The sequence below is a fragment of the Bombina bombina genome, chromosome 2 (genome assembly GCF_027579735.1).
Source record: "Bombina bombina isolate aBomBom1 chromosome 2, aBomBom1.pri, whole genome shotgun sequence".
Lineage (NCBI taxonomy): Eukaryota > Metazoa > Chordata > Amphibia > Anura > Bombinatoridae > Bombina > Bombina bombina.
The window spans coordinates 225,594,135-225,617,097 of record NC_069500.1 but is presented as its reverse complement, the minus strand read 5'-3'; the positions used below and the strand labels follow the sequence as shown (position 1 = coordinate 225,617,097).

Below are 22,963 nucleotides of genomic sequence, written 5' to 3'. Positions count from 1 at the left end.
ATATTTTACATATGAAAGGTTTTGTATTTGTCTAAAGAATGATTTTTAAATAAAGCTATGCATTTCATATTTTCCATACTTATGGCATATGTTTGGGGGACCTTAATCTTGTGTTCTTATGCCAGCGCTGACAAAGGTCTGGCTGTCAATGATACCTTTTACAGCTAAATTTATACCAGACTGACAGGAGCAGGTGGTTGTGGGTCTGCCAGACACTTGTGCACGAGAATCTCGCTTCTTACAGGTCAACAGCTAAAGGGGAAAAAGCTCTTGTCCTCATTCTAGCAGTATAGTGAGGCAAACATAACCCGGACTGGGGGGTTTCTCTTCAAAGCCAGCTGGTCTGGCTTTATTGTACAGGAATTTTTTTTACCTGTCAGATTTTGATCAACGAAAACCTCAGCAGGTGCTGTAGGGAGAGACTTCCTGGAGAAGCAGGGCACTGGTAAGTTGTTTTTTTATATATATATTTATTACTGAACAAATATTTACTTTATGAATGGTGGTCATGGGGGCTAGTTTTGTACTACAGGAAATTAGGGGAAATTACAGCTAATATAAGTGTATCAGAATTTGATTTTAAATGGTAACTTTAATTTAAGTTTAAAATATATATTTTCTTACAGCTATACCTAAAAAGAGGCCTATTTTGGTCTATTTACTGTTATTTTAGTGAAGGTGCTGACTTTATTGTTTATTTTGTCTCAGGTCTTTATCTTAATTACTATAATGTATACTATTTATGTAGTATAAATGTTGTAATTAATAAAAAAGGAAAATCAATAGTTGCAGAACATTTCTTGAGTGATATTAATCATGAGATGTTTTCTGTTGTCTCTATGTTTATTGCTTATCCTTTGAAAGTATAAGTTGATATTTCTAGAAATAGTGTTACTTTATGACAATAGCAACATAATAATATGTTCGCAGAAAGCCTTTTTTTTCTCTTCTTTTGCACATACTTTTTTTGCAGTTATGGAGTTCTTAGAACAATAGGTTTATAATTGCAGAACAAATACAAAAATATGGCATGCCAGATGTAAAAAAAAAAATTCTGTTCCAAGAAAGAATTCTTTTAACTTCACAGCATGGATTTAAAATATGGAATCAATTAAAACATTTTTGAAAATTATTTATTGAACTAATAGAGAAAAAAAACAATGCAAAAAGTATTAGTCATTACAAGTCAGTTTTTCAATCAGATTTCAATAGCCTAAACAAAAAATATTACATTTTATAAACCACCTTGGTACATAGATTCAATACAATAACCATATCTGTATGTGAAAAGTGCCATTTTATATCACCTATAATGTAATGGGTGATATGCACAGAAAAATGCAACGTAATAAAACCAACTGTATGTGGAAAGACAATTTGTCTATTGTCAGGACGTGTTTTGTAAAAGCAAAATCTTTTATAAGACAATGTGATTTATCTGTTTATCTGACAATTTTCCTTTTTTGTATAGAATGACCTTATTATTTTTTACATTACTAGCCAATGTAAAAAAAAACAGCTTCTTGGTAATCATAGATGTGATGTAATTCATTAAGTGGACAAGTTAAGACCAATTACTTCAAGATAAAAGGATTCAGTTCAACACATTTTACATTTGTTGGTACTATTATTAAACGTTTGTTTTCTCCATCCCTACAAACTGCATTCTTAATCTAGAATCTTGATGCACTTGGGGGTATTTACAAATGTCCCATATGCATAAAAGCAAGATAAATATTATGTTACTAAAGAATTCATTTCCCAAAAAATCTTGTAAATCAACGTTTTTTTAAGTATAACTGGTGACTTAAGTTCTCCAGTGTTTATTTTGTTTATCTAACAATCTCAACAATCTTTTGGGCATTACTGATAAATATAAGCATATATATATATATATATATATATATATATATATATATATATATATATATATATATATATATATATATCCAATAAATAAATAAATAAATAAATAAATAAATATATTAATTAGACAGAATACACACCAGTTATTACTTTATAAAAACAAAGAGAATTTTTTTTTAACAGGAAATAAAATCTATGGATCCAGTTGCAATTAGTTTAAAAACCAGTGAGACCACAAATAAATAGCAGCAGAGAAGTAAAATAGAGGGGGAATAAGTACGTAAAGTATTAAAACTTTTTTGGGAAAAAATGAAGATTACATTGTCTTATTGATCCACACTAGATACATATTTGCTGCTTACATGTTCCATGTGGAACACCCTAAGTCCATCCTGTTCTTAAAAAGAGTCTGCGATTAACTTTTAAGTGCTGTATTTGAATGCACCCTGTTTTTATTTTTTTGCGCTTCAAATCACCCTGAGTTGATTATTGAACTATGTCTATCCCAAGATGGGATCTATTCCAGTCTATTAGACAAATGTTGTGCTTCACACAGCCTTAAGCTTTTTTTCTAATCATGACCAGCACAACTCTATTAGAAAACTTAGTTATTATGTGCTCTTCAAACACAGAAACTTCACAGATACATTGTTCTAGAAGAATTCAACAGCAGTATTCCAATACATCAGAAAACACATGTAAATTACATTTTTGGCTGATTTTTGGACATTAATATTTTAAAAGCCTTGACCCCAGGAAAACCCAGTATCACCATTATGATACAGAATATCTTGGCTATTTGAATAGCTGATTTTTTAATATGTACATTTTTATGAAATGTTTAAAATACAACTCTATTCACCTTTTTTAAAAATGAATTAATAATTTTAATCTATGATTACATTTAAGTGTTTGAATGTTGACAAATGTTTAATTATAAAATGATGCAAAGTGATGTCATAAATTGTTTTGGGTTTTTTTCTAAATGGAAAAAGGCATTGATGCACATTAGGCAACCATCATTAACATCAATTATTTGTTATGTTTTACTTTAGCATTCACAACATATATATTGTGTGTGCAAAACCCCCAAGAAAAACACCCTTAAAAATCTTATGTCTGTTTCATATAGGTTTTTAGTTTGTTTGTGTGTGTATGTATATGCATGAATGTATGTGTATATGTAGGTGTGTTATGTGTGTTTATGTGTGTGTTTATGCATGTGTGCATGTATAAGAATGTATGTGTGTTTATATATGTGCGTATATTTGTGTGTGTCTGTGTGTATGTATATGCATGTGTGTGTATATTTGAATGTATGTGTGTATATGTGTGCTTATGTGTGTGTATTTGTGTAGGTGAATGTAGGTGTGTGTGTATATATGTGTGTGTTATGTGTATCTATGTTGTGTGTATATCAATGTATATGTGTGTGTATATGTATGTGTTTTATGTGTGTGTGTGTGTGTGTGTGTGTGCGTGTATGTGAATGTATGTGTGTATATGTGTGTGTTATTTGTGTTTATGCATGTGCATGTATACGTGTGTGTGTATATGTGTGTGTATTGTGTGTATGTGAATGTATGTGTGTGTGTGTGTTATGTGTGTGTGTATGTGCGTGTATATGCATGTATGTGAATGTATATATGTGTGTGTTTGTGTGTATATGTGTATATGTGTGTATGTGAATGTATGTGTGTATATACAGTATGTTATGTGTGTTTATGTGGGTTCATGTATTAGTGTGTGTTATGTGTGTTTATGTGTATGTGCGTGTATGTGTATGTGTGTGTGTGTGTGTATTTGAATGTATGTGTGTGCGTGTATATGCATGTATGTGAATGTTTATGTATGTGTGTTATGTGTGTTTGTGTGTGTGCATGTATATGTGTGTATGTGAATGTATGTGTGTATATATGTTATGTGTGTTTATGTAGGTTCATGTATTAGTGTGTGTGTTATGTGTGTTTATGTGTATGTGCGTGTATGTGCGTGTATGTGTGTGTGTTATGTGTGTTTATGTGTATGTGCGTGTATGTGTGTTTATGTGTATGTGCGTGTATGTGCGTGTATGTGTGTTTATGTGTATGTGCGTGTATGTGTGTGTATGTGTGAGTATGTGTGTATGTGCGTGTATATGCGTGTATGTGAATGTATATGTGTGTGTGTGTTATGTGTGTATGTGTGTGTATGTGTGAGTGTGTGTGTGTTATTACCTATATAAAAGCAGAATTTTCCGTTGTATCATGTTTTTATTTCAAGCAAGCAATGAAATGTTCAGTAGATTGAATGTCAAAATAAGGAAGTCAAAATAAGGAAGTCAAAATCAACCCTAGTACAAAAAGATCCTTTTGCACTAAAAAGTCTAATTGAATTGAGTTGGGACTGATGTTAGAATTCTCATGCAGTTTATTGTGAGAGGTTATTCTACAGTATATATTTACTGGTCTTCAGAAGTCTAGTAGTAGTTTCATGCTTTATTGTTTGACACTTGAAGCCTCTAATGTCAGATCATATTACCTAGTTTAAAAAATGAAATCAGTGGCATTTCAGTACCTTTAATGTAATTCACAGAAAAAAAAAAAACAATCAGTCATTGCTAGTAAAACCTAGAAACTAGCAAATGTTTTTTAAAGCAGGGTTTAGTAGCAACTGTTTTAAACAAATGATATATCATATGACCTAGGGTGTGACGATAAAAAACTCGCTGGCATGGAAAGAAATCATGCACAATCTTTGGGGGCTTTATTTAGTATTAGATTGCAATGTATGTTTCTTTCCTTCACATATAGATCTTTGCATAGATAGATAAACAGTACTCTGCTAAAATGTACCCTTTTAAAATTATTTGAGGGACATCTCAGTACTGCTGAGACCACTTAGATAATCTCACCAGAGAACGTTAGATAATCGGCCCTTGTGTTTATTAAACCACCAATTGCTAAAGCTGATTCTAATGTGTAAGATTTATAGTTATTAAACACTAATAGTAAAACGTTTTTAGCTGTTCAGTATATCACACACACTATACATTTGAGACAAATATCTCAATCATTTGACATATGGAAATCAATGAAAACAAACCTATGGAACAAGTGTAACAGAATCCTGTGGAGCTATATTATTTAATCTCTTCTGTGCAACTGATGGACACAGCCGCACATGATGAAAGTAATCCCTTGGTGAACACATGGTTTTGTGTTTTTTTGTATTTTTATTATTGTAGAATAGATTTATAAACAAACATTGATTTATTAATCAACCAATTAATCAACCAATTTAGTTTGTACCATAAATTTATCAAAGCATTAATAAATTAAATCAAATAAATGCTGCCATCTTATTCTCTTGCAAATGGATAACATTCTTACAAACTGCTACCTTATAGTGCCCCAGGCACATGCACGCTCCTGAGCTTACATCTCTGTTTTTCAATAAAAGATACAAAGAGAACAAATAAAATGTGATAATAGAAGTAACCTATTATTATTATTAATGCCCTATCTGAATCATGAAAGAAAAATGTTTGGTTTCATGTCTCTAAGCAATTAAAAGTTGTTATTTGTCCTCTGTTAAAACAGTTGTACATCTTTTTTTTTTTGCTTATAGATAATAGAAAATAATGATCCTGTGCATTGGTAGTTAGCTATAGATAGTGCATACAAACTATAACTAAATGCATTTCATTATGTCTATTTCCTAATGGAATCAGTGTAACAGTTATATAAAAAAATGTACTATTGTTTACAGCAATTTTTAATGAAACTGTATTTTCTCTAAATTACATTTACACATAACGTTGTGTACCAAGTGATGTTTGGTTATAGACAAATTATTTTTAAAAAGGACATTATACTTTGCATAAATATTTTGTAGATAATCCATTTATATAGCCCATACAGTTTTTTGTTTTTTTTTTGTTTTTTTTTTGTTTTTTTTAAAATGTACAGTTTTGCTTATCTTTAAACAACATTGCTCTTATTTTCAGACTCATAACCAAGCCCCAAAGTTTTAGGAGAATACTGACATACACCTACTCCAGCTTGCTTCTGTTTGTGCAAAGGGTCTTTTCATATGAAAAGGAAGGGGGAGGGGGAGTGTCTGCTATTTCCCACTTGCAGTGGGTGTTCCAGTCACCTTTTAAACAGAGCTAAACTGGGAGTTTCTAAGTAAGTTTTTAAACGGTTTTATACTGGATTTTTAGATCAGTATCTGTGCATATTATTCTTTATAGTAGTGTCTATTACATGCAGTTATATGAAAATTGGTGTATACTGTCCCTTTAATTTTAGGTTTGCTTGATGTTCATATGTTATTAAAATAAATTGATGCTTCAAGGACATTCTTGGCCTAAAAATGTTTGAGAAATACTGTCTTATTAATAAATGTAACACAAACAAACAATTTAAAGGGACAGTGTACTGTAACATTCGTAAAAATGTTCCTTTAGTGTTTTCCCAATAATCAATTTTACCTGGAGTGTATTAAGTGAAATAGCTAATTTTGCCATATACTGAAAATGTCAGTACTCCAGCAATGATTATAGAAAAGCTATGTAAACAGAAAAATCCCACTCTCAGTTGGGGTTGGAGAGATTGGTTCTAAAATGTTAATGATCAATTGTTCTCTCTAAGTACTGACTTATGTGTATATATGCAGAGATTAGATAAGGAGGCCACTATGCATAGAAATAAATATAAGTTAAGGATGTCTGTCTCTCTCTGCAAGCTCAGCCCATGTAAATGACTTGTGGTTTTAACTAGCAAAAACTATTTCATATATAAAAAAACAAAATTAACCATTTCTTATACATTTTATAGTCTGCAGTTGGTATAACAAGTCATTGGAAACACATTAAGTGGGAAATAATTCACAATACACTGTCCCTTTAACTATTATGCCTTATTATTGTCAAATAAATGAATAGTTCAATGGAAATTAGTCTAGCTCTTGTTGTGAAATAGCTGTACTCACAGAGGCCTATTGTATGTAAAACAAACAAATATAATAATAAAATATGCTATAAAAATATCATTTTGGTTCTTTAGAAATCTACTGGCTCTCAGTTTTAATCTTGTGCTTTGTGTAATTTTCATCTATGATGATTTCAGCCATTCATTGTGATAATAGTTGCTTAACACTATTTTTTACAGTCAAATGAAATGTTAAAAGTGTTATTTATAAATCTTTGAGTTGCCAACAAAAAATCCAGATACAAGCATTCTATTAAGAAAGGTTTCCAATGGTTTTTGAAAGTGCTATGTTCACTATTAAATTTTAAAACTACCCTATTAGAGTAATCCAGTAGCTGTTTCAACCCATGAAACCAATCAGAACCTTAGCATTTACCTTTTTAATATTATTTCTTAAGTTCTTCAGTTAAGAAGTTAAATACATTTTCATTTTCCAGGATAGTCTGAAGCATTCTTAACCATTTAACTGCTCAACTTTGTGCTTTATATGTTTGTAATTATTGCATTTAATCATCATTATTGCATTTAATCATCACTCATTTTTTTTTTCATTAAAGGGACAGTGTACTGTTAAATTGTTTTCTCCTTAATGTGTTTCCTATCACTTGTTATACCATCTGCAGAGTTTCAAATGTATGTAGAATTGTTCCTTTATGGGGGGTTTTTGTATATGAAATAGTTGTTTGTGCTAACTGAAACCACAACCCAATAGAGTGGGCTTATCTTGTAGGGAGAGAATACCTCATTATCTTATCTGTCTAAACATTTACAGAAAGCCATCCTTCTTTACTGCCATTTAGTCAAAGCCAATACTTAGAGAGAACAAAGGAAAATGTACATTTTAGTACCTCTCTTTCACAGACACAAACTCAAGAGCATTATTTTATCTAAACCTTCTTCTTTATATGTTTTTTTTTTTTTAGTTAGAACTTAATATTCGGTATAGGTGGGGATACAATAGGCACAATAATCTATTTCAAATGAGAAAGTTAAGGTGAAGGAGCTATTTATAAACAATTTAATACATTCCAGTAGGTAAAATGGATGATTGGGAACACATTAACCCTTTCTGTGCTAACGATGGCAGAGTTTCCCATTCAGGTGCTAACGACGGCTCAGAGCCGTCGCTAGCACTCTCCCACCTTGAGGGAGATATGGAGGCTCCCACCCGCTCCTTCCCCAGCGATTGGGCCTGTATAGTGACAGGCATTGCCGGGGCTTTACGTTTTGCGTGGTGACATCATGTGCAATGACGTGATGACGTCATCGAGCAACTTTATTTAAAAATGACAATAATAAGTATAGTGAAAGGGGGCATGCTGCTTAGAAGCCTATATTTCAGGCATCTAAGCAGCTACCGATTTCCAAGACCCACCGTTGAAAAGGTAATCGCCTAACCTTTCCAATGGTGTAAGTCTTGGGGATCTGAAAAAAAAAAAAGTTAAAAAAATATATATTTCAAAAAATAAAAAAAAAACTTTAAATTAGCTAAGCACCCAGGTGGGAAAGTGCTTAGCACTCAAATGGTTAAAAGGGAGAAAATATTAGAGTACACTGTCCCTTTTAGGTAGCATTTTTAGAACATATATTTAGTTTGCAGATATGATGAAAAGTGACCAAAAAAACTGCCACTCGCATTGGAAAAAAGTGTATTTTTTTGTATGTGTATATTGTTACAATCATCACTAAATTATTACAATTGCACCAATTCTAGGTCAACATGACTACTTGTAAAATATCACCATTGAGGGCATCAGATGTTAGGGCAAGGCCATGACATTGCTATATTAATTCTTGCATGACTAAGGATCCCAAAGTATCTGTGGATCCTTAGACCCTCAGACATTCCATGATTGCAGAACGGCAATTGGTCCAATAAATATTTGTTTTTGTTATTATGCTACATATTATTTTTTCACTTATATTAAAAGCTAGTTGAAAGAGAGTGAATATATTGCAAAGTGATTTAATTAGATTACTGTAATTATTTTTAAATATTTGAATCTCTTATATTAAGCTTATGATTCTTACATTGCAATGCACACATTAACAAAAATAGGACACACCGCTTGGCATAATTTGGTATTTTTAAAAACAATGTTTGGTTTGCATTTTGAACTTTGTTTGCAAAAATTTAAAGCATTCTTTTAGGTCTAGAACCATGCACCAGCATTTTAAACACAGCATTTGCTGAGAGCCTAAGGTGCTCGTATCATCTGGTGATCACTCAATTTGCATCAATGCTTACTTGATACAATTCCCACTAGGTTTCTAAGCAGTTGCAGTATTTAAAATCCTGCTGCACTGAGAATATCTAGTTGTGCTTCACATGCACTTTGGGCGAAAAAAATGCTTTTACTAAAACATTGATAACTTTTAATAAAAGCATTTTTGCCAATATATGAATATTATAAATATGTTTATATTCTAAAATATAATACATCCATGTGCATTTCAATTTTGACCAGAATGTCCCTTTAAACATAATAAAAGAGTTGTAAAATGAATAATAAAAATCTATCTTACATAGATGTATGATCCAGTTTTTCCCTGTTAACAGTGAATTATAGCAGCATAATTTAATAATCTTCAAATGAAACAAGGAGATAAGTAAGCAAAGAACAGACAAAATGACTACATTAAGCTAAGCTGAACTTTTGTAATTATATATCTGAACTCTTTATTTAATATCATTGCTTCTGTCAATTTATATTTTTGTAGTTATTGTTAAAAGCAATAATAGAATGGGGGGAAAAATAATATAACATGTTTTTAATTCATGGCCCTGTTAGATTAATGAAATTTCTGTAATTCGTTAGGTTGTTCAATTATACAGATTCATTTATATATTGCTTTAGATGCCATTATACAACATTCTACTGCATTTGGTGTAATGTATCACACTGTAGAGGCAAATTTTCTGTTCACTGAAGTTCCATCTTATGATCAGAGTACTGTATATTTAGCAATAAGCTTTTATGAAAAGTTATTGATAAAAACATTAATATACTGCAATAATAAAAATAGCTGTATAATCTCTGTTATTTTTTTTAGAAAGTGTGTATGTTTATTTTTTTTCTATTTGCTGTTTAAAGAGTATAAAAAACATGTTTCACTTGGCTTAAAGGGAAAGTCTTCACCAAAAATGTTATTGTTTAAAAAAATAGATAATCCCTTTAATACCCATTCCCCAGTTTTGCACAGCCAACATGGTTTTATTAATATACTTTGTGCTTCTGTGATTACCTTGTATCTAAGCCTCTTCTGACAGTCCCCTTATCACATGGCTATTTATTTATTGTCTACTGACTTGCATTTTAGACAATTAGTGCAGTGTCAGCCACAACTCCACAGGAGAGAGCACATGGATTAGCAGTCTCTTGTTGTGAAAAGTTAATAAAAAGCATGTGATAAGAGGCTGTCTGTAGTGGCTTTGAAACAGGCAGAAATTAAAAGGTTTAAATGTTATAAAGTATATTAATATAACAATGTTGGTTGTGCAAAGCTGGGGAATGGGTAGTTAAGGCATTATCTATATTTTTAAACAATAACAATTTGGTATAGACTGTCCCTTTAAAGGACACATCATTTTTATGTTCTGTGAATAAACAAATACATTATATACCAAAGCCTAGTGCATGACACTTTATCTAAAGCTCACATGAGATAATGTAAAGAGATAGACAGGTTAAACAAAAGACAAACTACATGATTTCATAAAAGCTTGGTTTCTATTTCAAGAGTTATGGACACAATTTTTATATAAATAATGGACCTAAAGCAGCAATAATAAATGCTCTAATATACTAGAGAATTTTGTTTTTGCAATGTTGATTGCCCATAACTATTTCTTGAACCCTTGAAAGAGGTTAAATACACAGAGCCAGATTAAAAATTGAGCCAAATTGCACCATTTTGTGCTTGCCCTGAGCATCAGTAACTTTTGATTGAGTTATATTGTGAGTTGTATGCATGTTTGTATGGTTCAGTATTACTTGTACAATTAACATGGTAATGTGTATAGCAAACACATAAATGAAAAACTCCATTATCGTTTTGTGCTAGATCGGAATTTTACATTCACCTTATCCAACAATGAAGAATTGTAGTACAGGACCTATTATATATCTATTATCTGAGAGAAATTTCTGTTTTACCCATCTGTAATATTTAACATGATTACTTTTGTGCCCACTATACTGCCTCAGGGCACAATACAAGCTGAATGAGTAACAAGCAATGTTAATGCTCCAAAATGCATTTGTGCACTTGATTTGTAATCTGGCCCATAGTTAATGCCTTCTATGAATTAGCAATACATTTCCACTTCTGAGTGGGACACTGGCTAGTAACTGGCCATTACACATCTTCACCTCCCAGCATTCAGCATGGGATCAGAGCTGACTTTAACTACTGTATGTGTTTAATCCATTTTTACAGGTTAAATGCTTAGTTACAGGGACACAGTAGTGCAATAAAATACTTCCTACTTCTTTCTCATCCAGACACTATAATACTTTGATAAGTAATAAGATATTCCAGATATAATTTTATATGCCTGACATTTCAAGTACTCCATTATTGATTTCAGTTGGTATAAAGATCATTTGGTGATTTTCTATTTTATAAACTTAAAGGAACAGAACACTCTATCATTTATATCAAGCAAATGGAAGGCCAATGTTTATAAAAGGTTAAGAATTTTTGCAGAAGCATCCATTTAAAAGAAACAAAAACATATTCTAATGCTATCTATTTACAACGACGGTAATATTGATTCTTGCATCAATTTGAGTTAATATTTTATCAATCTGTATTCTTTAATTTGTCATTAATTACAATTTACTAATTAACCCGCAACTTTTACTCACCTGTTTCATGATTCTCCAATGTCTCAAATGCCTCAGACACACATTTAAAAAAAAATAAAATAAACTAAGCTCATTTTATAATGTCCAACTACCACACTGTTTAGTTAGTTACTCCTTCTACAATTAATTTTCAAATACATTTCATGAACTAGACAAATCTGTTTGCAATTGTGGGGAAAATATTCAAAATTAGTGGGACAGATATTTGAAAAGTATTCAACTAATCTCTTTCAAGATTTTAGAAGCCCATGGTAAGGAAGACAATATTAGAATAAACCAAACATGATGGCTTAAGACTCAATTATTTAACAAAAATACATATAAATGTTATATATGATATATAAATGTATATGGTTTGATTATGCCACTCCCTGTATTATACACAAAATATAAAAAGGGATATTGTTTCATGCATTGAAGAGCTCTGTCTCCAGCTAAAGAGACTTTGAACATCACCCACTCAATATCTGTTTTTTTCGGAGGATCTTAATACTTAGTGCATCAATTGAACATTCTAAATATCTGTTTTGGCATTTGAGTGGGATGACAGATTCAGCAAAACTTTGGCAGCTGCTTGAGTTGAGCTATTCAGTATTTGAGGGTGGAAGATATGGCACCTGTTGTGGTGTAAAAAGACAGGGCTGGAGCATGGTGGTTACAGAAAAACAATATAAGGGAGTGTCCACACAAGTGTCACTTTTAGGGACCAATGACACATGGATTCATATTGAATGCAGAATAAGACAAATATAATGACATTTTCAGTTACCTGTTTTATAGTTTCCGTCCATATTTTCATTACACAAGCAGTTCTTGTGAATTGCTTGTGCATAACCACCCCCTGCAGATTCGCGGCTAATCGGCCGCTAGCAGGGGGTGTCAATCAGCCAGATCGCATATGATCGGGTGGATTGATGTCCGCAGCCTCAGAGCAAGTGGACAAGGTATGCAGCAGCCAGCCTGAAACAGGGGCATCAAACTCCATTCAGAGCTTGATAATCCGGCCCCTATATGTACAGTATTTACAAATATTTTAATAATAACTATTTTGGGAAAAGGAAGAAAGGACTATAAGACCCAAAATGCTTTAGTTGACATGAAATGTAATTGTGCTCTGAAGTTGTATATTTCCATGAAATATTTAACTCATTATACTGCAACAACAATACCAACAACCAGTCTTTCTATTAATTAAAGGGATAGGAAAATTAAAATAAAACTTGTAAGAATCAGATAGAATATGTAATTTTAAGACACTTTTGAATTCACTTCTATTTTCAAATGTGATTTGTTCTCTTGGTATCCCTTGTTGAAAAAGAATACACACATATCCTACACTAGTGGTAGTTAGCTTCTGATTTGTACCTGCACACATTTGTCACTTGTGATTGGCTAACTAGATGTGTTCAGCTAGCTGCCAGTAGTGCAATGCTACTCTTTCAGAAATTTGATAATAGAAGTAAATTAGAGTTAAAAAGTTGATTAAAATTGTATGTTCTATCCGATCATGAAAGGAAATTTTGAGGCGTCCTGTCCCTTTAAGCAGAATTATTTGAGAAAACATTGCTGTTTTGTCTGATAATTATGTATATCAGCAGTAAAGGCAACTCATAATGCAATCACATGTATTGCTGAATAAATTAATTATTTTACCAGCCTTTTTGGTGTCTCATAATCACAGCCCATTGAGGAACATTAAAACATGTATAATATAATGAAGATGAGTAGATTGAATCCCTGGGCTTGCTGTAATTCACATCACATTGTGCACTCTGATGCCAACATCGGATCTAACTGTGTTACTGAGTGCTCTGTCTTCTGTTTAGGACACACCCAATAACCCCTTAACGACCAACGACGAACGGGGTACATCCTGCAAAAAAAATGCAGTTAACGACCGAGAACGTACCCCGTACGTTATTGGTCTTTGAAAGTGGTGGAAGTGATCATGATCACATCCAGCCACTTTCCTGTTATTGCAGTGATGCCTCAACATTGAAGCATCCTGCAATAACGTTTTTTAGCCATCCGATGCAGAGAGAGCAACTCTGTGGGCTTGTGGTGCTCTCTGCATCGGACATCAATGGCCGTGATCATTGGTGGGAGCCGATGTGGGAGGTGGGTGGGCGGCCATCGATGGCGGCTTGACGTCAGAGGGGCCTGGATCACGGGCGGAGTCACCGGGAGCATGCATGGAAGCGAGCGTGTGCACGGGGAGGGTCGGGAGTGTGCACGGGGCGGGAGTGGGTGGGAACCACTACACTATGGAACATTTGCCCCAAAAAGTGGGAGATTGGAGGGAGGGAATTATGATTGAAGGGATCTGGGAGGGGGTGGGGGGTTGGTTTTTGAGGGGGGGAAGCTACACTACAGAAAAATAGGTAATAAACTGAAAAAAAATACATTCTATTGCAAACTGGGTACTCGCAGACAGCTGCCAGTACCCAAGATGGAGCAAATAAGGTAGAGGGGGAGATTTAGAGAGCTGTTTGGGGGGAGATCAGGGAGCTTGGGGGCTAAGGGAGGATCCTACACAGCATAATTTTTTTTTAAAATATCTATATAAAAAAGATATACTTTTTATTTTAGTACTGGCAGACTTTCTGCCAGTACTTAAGATGGCAGGGACAATTTTGGTGTGGGGGAGGAAAGAGAGCTGTTTAGGAGGGATCAGAGGGTGTGATGTGTCAGGTGGGAGGCTGATCTCTAAAGCTAAAATTGAACCTGCAAGTTTCCTACAAGCTACCTAATTAACTCCTTCACAGCTGGGCATAATACAAGTGTGGTGCGCAGCGGCATTTAGCAGCCTTCTAATTGCCAAAAACAACGCCATAGCCATATATGTCTGCTATTTCTGAACAAAGGGGATCCAAGAGAAGTATTTACAACTATTTGTGCCATAATTGCACAAGCTGTTTGTAAATAATTTCAGTGAGAAACCTAAAGTTTTTGAAAAGCGGTGAAATGGTGGCATGAAATATAACAAAATGGGCCTAGATCAATACTTTCGGATGTCTAGCGATATTCAGGGATTCCTGAAAGATATCAGTGTTCCAATGTAACTAGCGCTAATTTTGAAAAAAAAGTGGTTTGGAAATAGCAAAGTGCTACTTGTATTTATTGCCCCATAACTTGCAAAAAAAAAAAAGCAAAGAACATGTAAATATTGGGTATTTCTAAACTCAGGACAAAATTTAGAAACTATTTAGCATGGGTGTTTTTTGGTGGCTGTAGATGTGTAACAGATTTTGGGGGTCAAAGTTAGAAAAAGTGTGTTTTTTCTTTTTCTTAAAACTGCTCTTTCTTAATCATAAAATTATATTTTCAATTGAGTGTCCCTTTAACCCTGTTGCATGGCCATTCATTTGAGCATTTTCCCGGGGCTCTCAAAGACTGAATTTGTAAAATATTAGGATGTACTGGATACCAAGAAAGTGCAAGTTAATATTAAAGAATCAAATTGTACTGATGCAAATTAAAGTCTCTATGTAAAAAAGAAAGATATTTTACCTTAAAATGTCCTAAGTATTCACACCCCATTGTAAAGGACTTTAAGCAGCAAATCAATATGCCTGTCCCGGGACAGGCAAGGGAGCGTGCTTCATGCACACTCATGTTATTTCCCTATTCAGTTTAAGGAAGTTTACTAAGAAAACTCATGAGAGTTAAGTGAAATTTAATTAGATCACAGTAAAAGAGTTCATGACCTAAGCACTGCTGATACTGATTGGCTGCAGTTCATTTCTTCATTTTTTTTTTTACCTGCAGCTGGACAGCAGCTGAAGTATAACTTTTTATACAGGACTTACTCTGGTGAGCTGAGGAAATTGTGAGGTAAAATATCTCATGGGATATTTTCCTGTCTGCTTTTTACCGTTATGCTGCATCGCTTTCAAGTGATTTAGCGCTTGAGTATTATGTCCCTTTTTATCTGCCCCTTAATGTCACTTATAGGGACAGCTTGCAATTTTAATCTAAAATATTTAGTTATGTATGTGTATTAAAACAAGTTTATTTGCAATATACTTTATTTATTTTGCATTTTTTCATTTTAATTAATCTCTGGAAAAAAAAAATGATTTTCTAATTCTCAGAGATGGAAATGCACCCTGCTACATACCTTTCCCTTTTTGGCTTAAACTGATAATGACTGCAAAACAATGCATTTTATAAAAAAAAATTGTAATCTTTGTATAGCTTTGTTTTCTGCAGACTGAAACTTGGATTGGCTACTCTAAATAAGGTGGTGGGTGTAGTTTGACTATTGAAAAACAATTGCAGCAAACACAATGTTCATTTATTTTTACAATATTTACATTTGGCTGATATCTTATTCTATAGCAATGCAGCAGAAATGTCTTGTAATTACAAGGTGTTTGTGGTCCCTTTAAATGCTTGTTTTTCCAGATAAATGGACATGAAACACATTTTTTTTCTTTCATGATTCAGATAGATATATATAATACATAATATGATGCATATAATTTTAAATAACTTCAAATTTACTTCTATAATCTAATTTGCTTCATTCCCCTTGATATCCTTTGTTGAAGAAGCAGAAATGCACTGCAGGAAGCCAAGAACTTGAGGTGTATATGTACAGCCACAAATCAGCAGCTTTTGAGCCTACCAAACTATCTTTTTGAACAAAGGATACCAAGTGAACACAACACAGCTAATAGAAGTAAATTGGAAAGTTGTTTAAAATCACATACTCTATCTGAATCACAAAATAAAAACATTTGGGTTTTAATGTTCCATAAATAAAATAAAAAAGTTAATAGTTTAATATGATAAAAGCTAATATAAACAAATGCTATTATAAGCACATATTTCTTAAATATAGCACATTGTATTCTTAAATAATATATTGTCTCAGCCCAAATCTGATTAATTAGCTGTAGTTGATTAATGTTTATCAGCCTAAAAACAACATTAAGACTACACGATTACAAAAGTGCTGGGAAATTAATAGGATTTATTAAATGTCCAAGCTAATTTCCCCTGTTGTAGATTAATTATCAGTGTTTGATGGTACTTTTCTAACAGATTTCTTTATTAATATTTCCCTCTATGTTCAGTATCAACTTTTCACAATATTTTGAGATTTGTTTGCTTATTATTAGATGTTTACTAACAGCATTCAGAAGAAAGAGGTATATCTTGATTGGCATACAGAAATGCTGGAACATTTCTGTAACATAGTGCTACTGCCATGAAAGTGCTGACATATTGAGCTTGAAGAATTAGGTCTCAGATGTTTCAAAACCAACAGTTGTTGTCAGTTCCAAATAATGAACAAAAAGAGCAGGTAACAATTACTCCCCAGTTTTGCAAATTGTGCTTAATAACTAAAACATTATTTTATACTTTAGAATTTAACCTCTATGTGCCAAATATACTGTATATAAATATAAAATCTGTCACTTCTAGTGTGTTCAAATGATACATTTTATTAATAACATTTACTAAGGTTGTGGGTTTAAACTTTTTAACTACTTCAGTGTTAACTAATACACTTAACGGAATATGAAATAGTAATATATATATATATATATATACAGTATATAGTTGGAAAATGTAAAAAATAAACAAAAAGAGTCATTTGAAAATTCATTTCACCCTGCACTATATTGAAAACACATTATTTGATGTTTTACTTTGTGTATTTAGTTTCAAATCCGATGACTGCAATATGTTCCAAAAAAGTTGGGACATGGACAATTTAGGACTAATAGTGATGAGACAAGTTGAAATAAGAAAGTGGTGTGAAACAGGTGAGGCAATCGTGTAATCATAGTATATAAGTAGCCTCCAAATAAGGCCTAGACCTTCAAGAGCAAGGATGGGTTGAGGCTCAGATGCATCAGCGAATCATCCAACACTTTGAGAACAACATTTCCCAAAGACAAATTGGTAGCATTTTGGGCATTTCCCCCTCTACAGTGCAAAATATAATTAAACGATTCAAGGAATCCAGTCAAATCTCAGTGCGCAAAGGGCAAGGCCGAAAACTAACTTCTGATTGCTCGTGATCTCTGATCCCTCATATGTCACTGTCTCAAAAACTGTCATGTGTCTGTAATGGATATCCTGATATGGACTCGAAAATACTTTGGTAAACCTTTGTCAGTCAACACCATTCACAGCTGCATTCAGAAGCAAGTTTAGGCTTTACTATGCAAAGTAGAAGACATACAACAACACTGTCAAGAAGTGCCGCTGACTTCTCTGCGCACTGTCTCATCTGAGATGGACTGCAGCACAGTTGAATAGTGTTTTCTGGTCTGACGAATCAACATTTCAAATAGTTTTTGCAAAAAACAGACATCGTATTCTCTGGGCCAAAGAGGAAAAGGACTATCCAAGCTGTTACAGTGGGCATGGATAAGAATCACCCCCCTTGAAAATAATCACATCTTGTGGCTTTGCAGCCTGAAATAAAGACAGACACAGTTTTTGTTTATCCAGTTGTAATTACTTAGTGCAACTTATAGCATCCAATTGAAAGATATAACACCAGCATGTCAGGCAAAAATAAAGACAATTCAAAAACAGAATCACTGAGTTGCAAAAAGGATCACCCCCTCTTAAACCACCTTTTGCTTTAATTACAGCCTTTTGTCTGTTGAGATATGTCTCTACTAACTTTGCACATCTAGACTGTTCAATATTTGCCCACTCTTCTATGCAGAACTGTTCCAGTCCTGTTATTTGATTATGACCGTTCGTGGACTGTCTTCAAGTCATGCCACAGATATTCAATGGGGTTTAAGTCTGTGCTCTGACTAGGCCATGCTAGGGCATTCACATTTTTCTCCTTCAACCACTGTGTGGTCATTTTTGCTGTGTGCTTTGGGTCATTGTCATGTTGGAAGGTAAACCTTCCCATTGACACCTTCCTGGCAGAGGCAGCAGATTTTTCTCAAGAAGTTGATGGTATTTTGCCCCATCCATTATTCCTTCTATCCTGAAAAGTGCTCCAGTGCCTGCTGCAGAGAAACACCCCCATAACAGGATATTACCACCTCCATGTTTTACTGTAGGTAAGGTGTTATTTGGATGGTGAGCTGTATTGGATTTCCTCCAGACATATAATTTGGTGTTGACGCCAAATAATTACATTTTAGTCTTATCTGACCATAACACCTTTTTCCATGTGGCCTCAGAATCTACTAGGTATGTTATGGCGAAGCTCAGTCGTGACTGCATGTGGCCTTTCTTGAGGAGGGCTTTTTTCTTGCAACCCTCCCATACAAGCCACATTTGTGGAGAATTTGTTATATTGTTGTCACATGCACACAATGACCACTCTTTGTCATAAATTCCTGCAACTGCTTCAGAGTTGTTGTGGGCCTCTTGGTAGCCTCTCTGACCAGTTTCCTCCTGGCTCTTTCATCCAGTTTGGAGCGCCGTCCTTATCCAGAGAGGGTCTGTGTTGTGCCAAATACCTTCCACTTCTTAATAATAGACTTCACTGTGCTTCTAGGCATTGGTAAAGCCTTTGATATTTTCTTGTATCCATCTCCTGACTTGTGCCTGTCCACAACATTATCCCGGAGATCTTTTGACAATGCCTTGCCACCCATAGTTGATTGTATGCTTCAGTTACACTACCAGGGACTGAGATGATCCAGGAAAGCTTTTTTCATGCTGAGCTAACCAATATGCCCACAGCTGAAGGTCAATGGCTTTGTGTGTGCCGTTGAGAAGGTAATTAGCTACACCTGATTGAGTTTACAAGTAATTTTAGGAGGAGGTGATCATTTTTGCAACTCAGTGATTCTGTTTTTGAATTGCCTTTATTTTTGTCTGACATGTTGGTGTTATATCTTTCACTTGGAAGTTATAAGTTGCACTGAGTAATTACAACTGGATAAACAAAAACTGTGTCTGTCTTTATTTCAGGCTGCAAAGCAACAACATGTGATTATTTTCAAGGGGGGGGGGGGTGATTCTTTTCAATACCCACTGTATCAGCTTCAGGTAAAAAAGCCAACATCTGTCATGGTATAGGGGTGTGTCAGTGCCCTTGGCATGGGTAACTTGCACATCTGTGAGGTTACCATTAATTGCAGAAAGAGTTGTATACATTTTGAAGCAACATATGCTGCCATCCAGACGTCATCTTTTCCAGGGACGTCCCTGTATTTTCCAGCAGGACAACGCCAAACCACATTCTGTCCAGATTACAAGTGCATGGTTGCATAAGCAGAGAGTGTGGGTGCTAGCATGGCCCACCTGCAGTCCTGACCTGTCTCTGATTGAGAATGCGTGGGGCATTATAAAGCCCAAAATAAGGTAACAAAGGCCCCATGCAGTTGTGCAGCTGGATAGATGCATAGAGAAAATTTCTGCTTGTGAAACTTAACCAACTGGTGTCTTCAGTGCCCAAATGCTTTATAAGTGTCATTAAAAGAAAAGGTGATGTTACACAGTGGTAAACAGTCGACTGTCCCGACTTATTTGGAACGTGTTGCAGTCATCAGATTTGAAATGAGTGTATAGTTTCAAGTATTGGGGGGTTTGGAGCAAGAGAGTGTGGTCAACCGTGTCAAAGGCTGCAGACAGATCAAGAAGGATTAACAAAGAAAAGTGGCCTTTTGATTTTGCTGTAATTAGGTCATTAGTAACCCTAATGATTGCAGTTTATCTGTATTGTTGAGGTTGAAATCCAGATTGCAATAGATCAAGGAGGGAATTTAATGTGAGGAAATGGGATACACATGTATATACGAGCCTTTTCAGAAGTTTTGAGGTGAGGGGGAGTAGGGAAATATAGTGTTGGATGGGGATGATTGATCAAGAGAAGATTTTTTGAGGATAGGTGTAATTGGTGCCTGTTTAAGGGATGAGGGAAATATACCAGTGCTGAGGGAGATATTTAAAATGTGTGTGAGGTTATGAGTAAGAGTAGGAGAGAGGGAGGGCAGTAATTGTGAGGGGATGGGATCAAGGGGACAGGTAGTGAGGTGAGAGGAGGATATAAGGGCAGAAACTTCTTCCTCAGTAGTAGGAGCAAAAAAGCTGAGTCTGTGGCTTTGCATGTTTTGGACATTGGTGATTGGTTAAAATTATTTAGTTGCTGAAGGAATCTATTTTGTCGGTGAAGTGGTTGGCAAAATCTTGAGCTAAGAGAGAAATGGAAATAGGAGTTGGGGGTGGGCGGCGAAGGGTGTTAAAAGTGGAGAACAGACATTTTGGGTTTGAAAAAAGAGTAGAGATAAGTGTAGAGAAATAGTAAACTTCCACACCACTGTCGACCACAGCGTGCAAAGCCAAATACTGTATGTGAATCAAAGTCACCTGATACCTCAGATTGACCCGGAGTACCGTAGCTTGCGGTGGATCAAACCCCTATATCCAGAAAAAACTAAGAAATTAGCAGGCACTACTCAGAGTGTGGTGAAAAAAGTAAAAAACACTTTAATGAATACAAGTGAGATACATATTATTAGCCTCTTCATCAAATAGTGTTGGTATTTTGTATTACAGAAAACAAATAAGGTAGTATGTTGTGTTTTACAAGATATTTCTTCTTTGGTAAAACAAAAATGAGCAATTAAAAAACGTGCTATCTGTTAGTGATATCCATTACTGTGTCTTCCTAATAGATTTCATGATTTAAAAGTACATATACTATCTCACATTGATGTTGTAGATGTAAAGAAATATACAAACTTATTCATAATAAATTCCTTTGTCCTTGGTAATAAGTGCCCAAATCACTCAAATCTGTATGTAAATTAAATGAGTGCAAAAAAATCCTTATTATAAAATCATTAACAGATGTAAATGCCCCATAGGAATTTCTGGACTAATAGCAAAGGCATGGATTCATTAAAGCTTGTTGGAACTTGAAGGCACAGCTGCAAGATTTGTCAGGTTCATGAAGTCCCTTTTGGGATTTGGAACAAGAAATTTTAAAATGAAAACTTTCCCTTACTAATGAGCTTTTTCCACATTTCTTTCTAAAATGATACAGATAAAATTAGTATGGATTTTAAGTTATACTTAAAGGGACAGTCAACACCAAAATTGTTCTTGTTTAAAAAGATAGATAACGCCTTTACTACCCATTCCCCAGCTTTGCACAACCAACATTGTTATATTAATATACTTTATATCATTTAAACCTCTAAATTTCTGCCTGTTTGTAAGCCACTACTGACAGCCTCTTATCACATGCTTTTTTTATTAGCTTTTCACAACAGGATACTGCTAGTTCATGTGGGCCATACAGATAGCATTGTGCTCACGCCTGTGGGTTGTGGATGTCACTGCACTAATTGGCTAAATTGCAAGTCAATAGATAATAAATAAATAGCCATGTGATAAGGGGCTGTCAGAAGAGGTTAAAAGTATATTAATATGGGGGGACTTCCGGGCGGCAGCCATGTTAGGTCGCATAACTGTGTGCTGCTCAAGCTTTTCTCTGTTAAACTCCAAAATCTGCCTTCTTACATCTCGTCCCATATAACTGCCTGCAAGAATTGTGTTGTACTTTGGGAGCCGCAACTTTTGATGTTAGCAATTCTGAGAATCGCCATTGGCGCCAGTGCCCGGAGCCGTTGTAAGATCTAGGCCTTTTTATTATACCCCCCGGCGGAACGCCTGCAGTCCTGTCGTTAAGCTGCACTAAATTTGCTTTATCTGCATTGCATAATTATACCGCAAGATTTTCCTATACTTAGAATTGCACGACTCTACTGGACTTACATCATCCTCTAAAGCTCAATATGGAGGCTGCTAAACTCATTCTCGAAGACATACGCAGCATGCTAGCAACATATCTAATTACCTTTGATGTGGCTTCGCAGGATCAGTGTGGTGGCGGTGAGGATCGTGTCATAGAGCAGCCTACCTTAACAGAAGTATCTACCCTGGTTCAGGGGGGTGGTGGCGCTTCAGGGCCCGGGTGCCCACCACCCACCTGCATTGAATCCTGGTCAGCTCTTGAAACTGGTTTGGGGGAGCCGGAGACACAGAGTGGTGGAGTGGTGGCCGAGACTGTGAGTACCAACAAGGGACATTGCGCATCGCTGACAACCGCTGGCAGCTTTACACCTATGGGCTGCTCCCCCTCCGTGCTGCCGAATGACACCACGCTGGTTAGCCCCATACATACCCTTGCTGGAGCCTCTCTGGAAATTAACAGTGGAGCATTGCCACCGCCGCTGATCTTCCTAGGACTTGTCCCTTCACAGGCTAGATACCGCTTAACTGTGACTCTAAACTTAGCGCCGAGTGCTG

The 22,963-nt window shown here is 34.9% G+C and overlaps 1 protein-coding gene across 6 annotated transcripts in view; it reads left to right on the top strand.

Annotated features, from left to right (window-relative positions):
• The first annotated feature begins 238 nt into the window (after window positions 1–238).
• MEF2C (myocyte enhancer factor 2C) overlaps window positions 239–22,963 on the top strand; it is a 391,548-nt gene continuing 368,823 nt past the window's right edge. For 4 of the 6 annotated variants that reach the window (XM_053701483.1, XM_053701481.1, XM_053701482.1 and 1 more), the window contains exon 1: window positions 241–445. The gene's annotated coding sequence lies outside the window, so the exon portion shown is untranslated. Of the gene's footprint in view, window positions 446–22,963 lie in introns of all 6 variants that reach the window. The other 2 variants (XM_053701486.1, XM_053701484.1) reach the window with 1 other exon arrangement.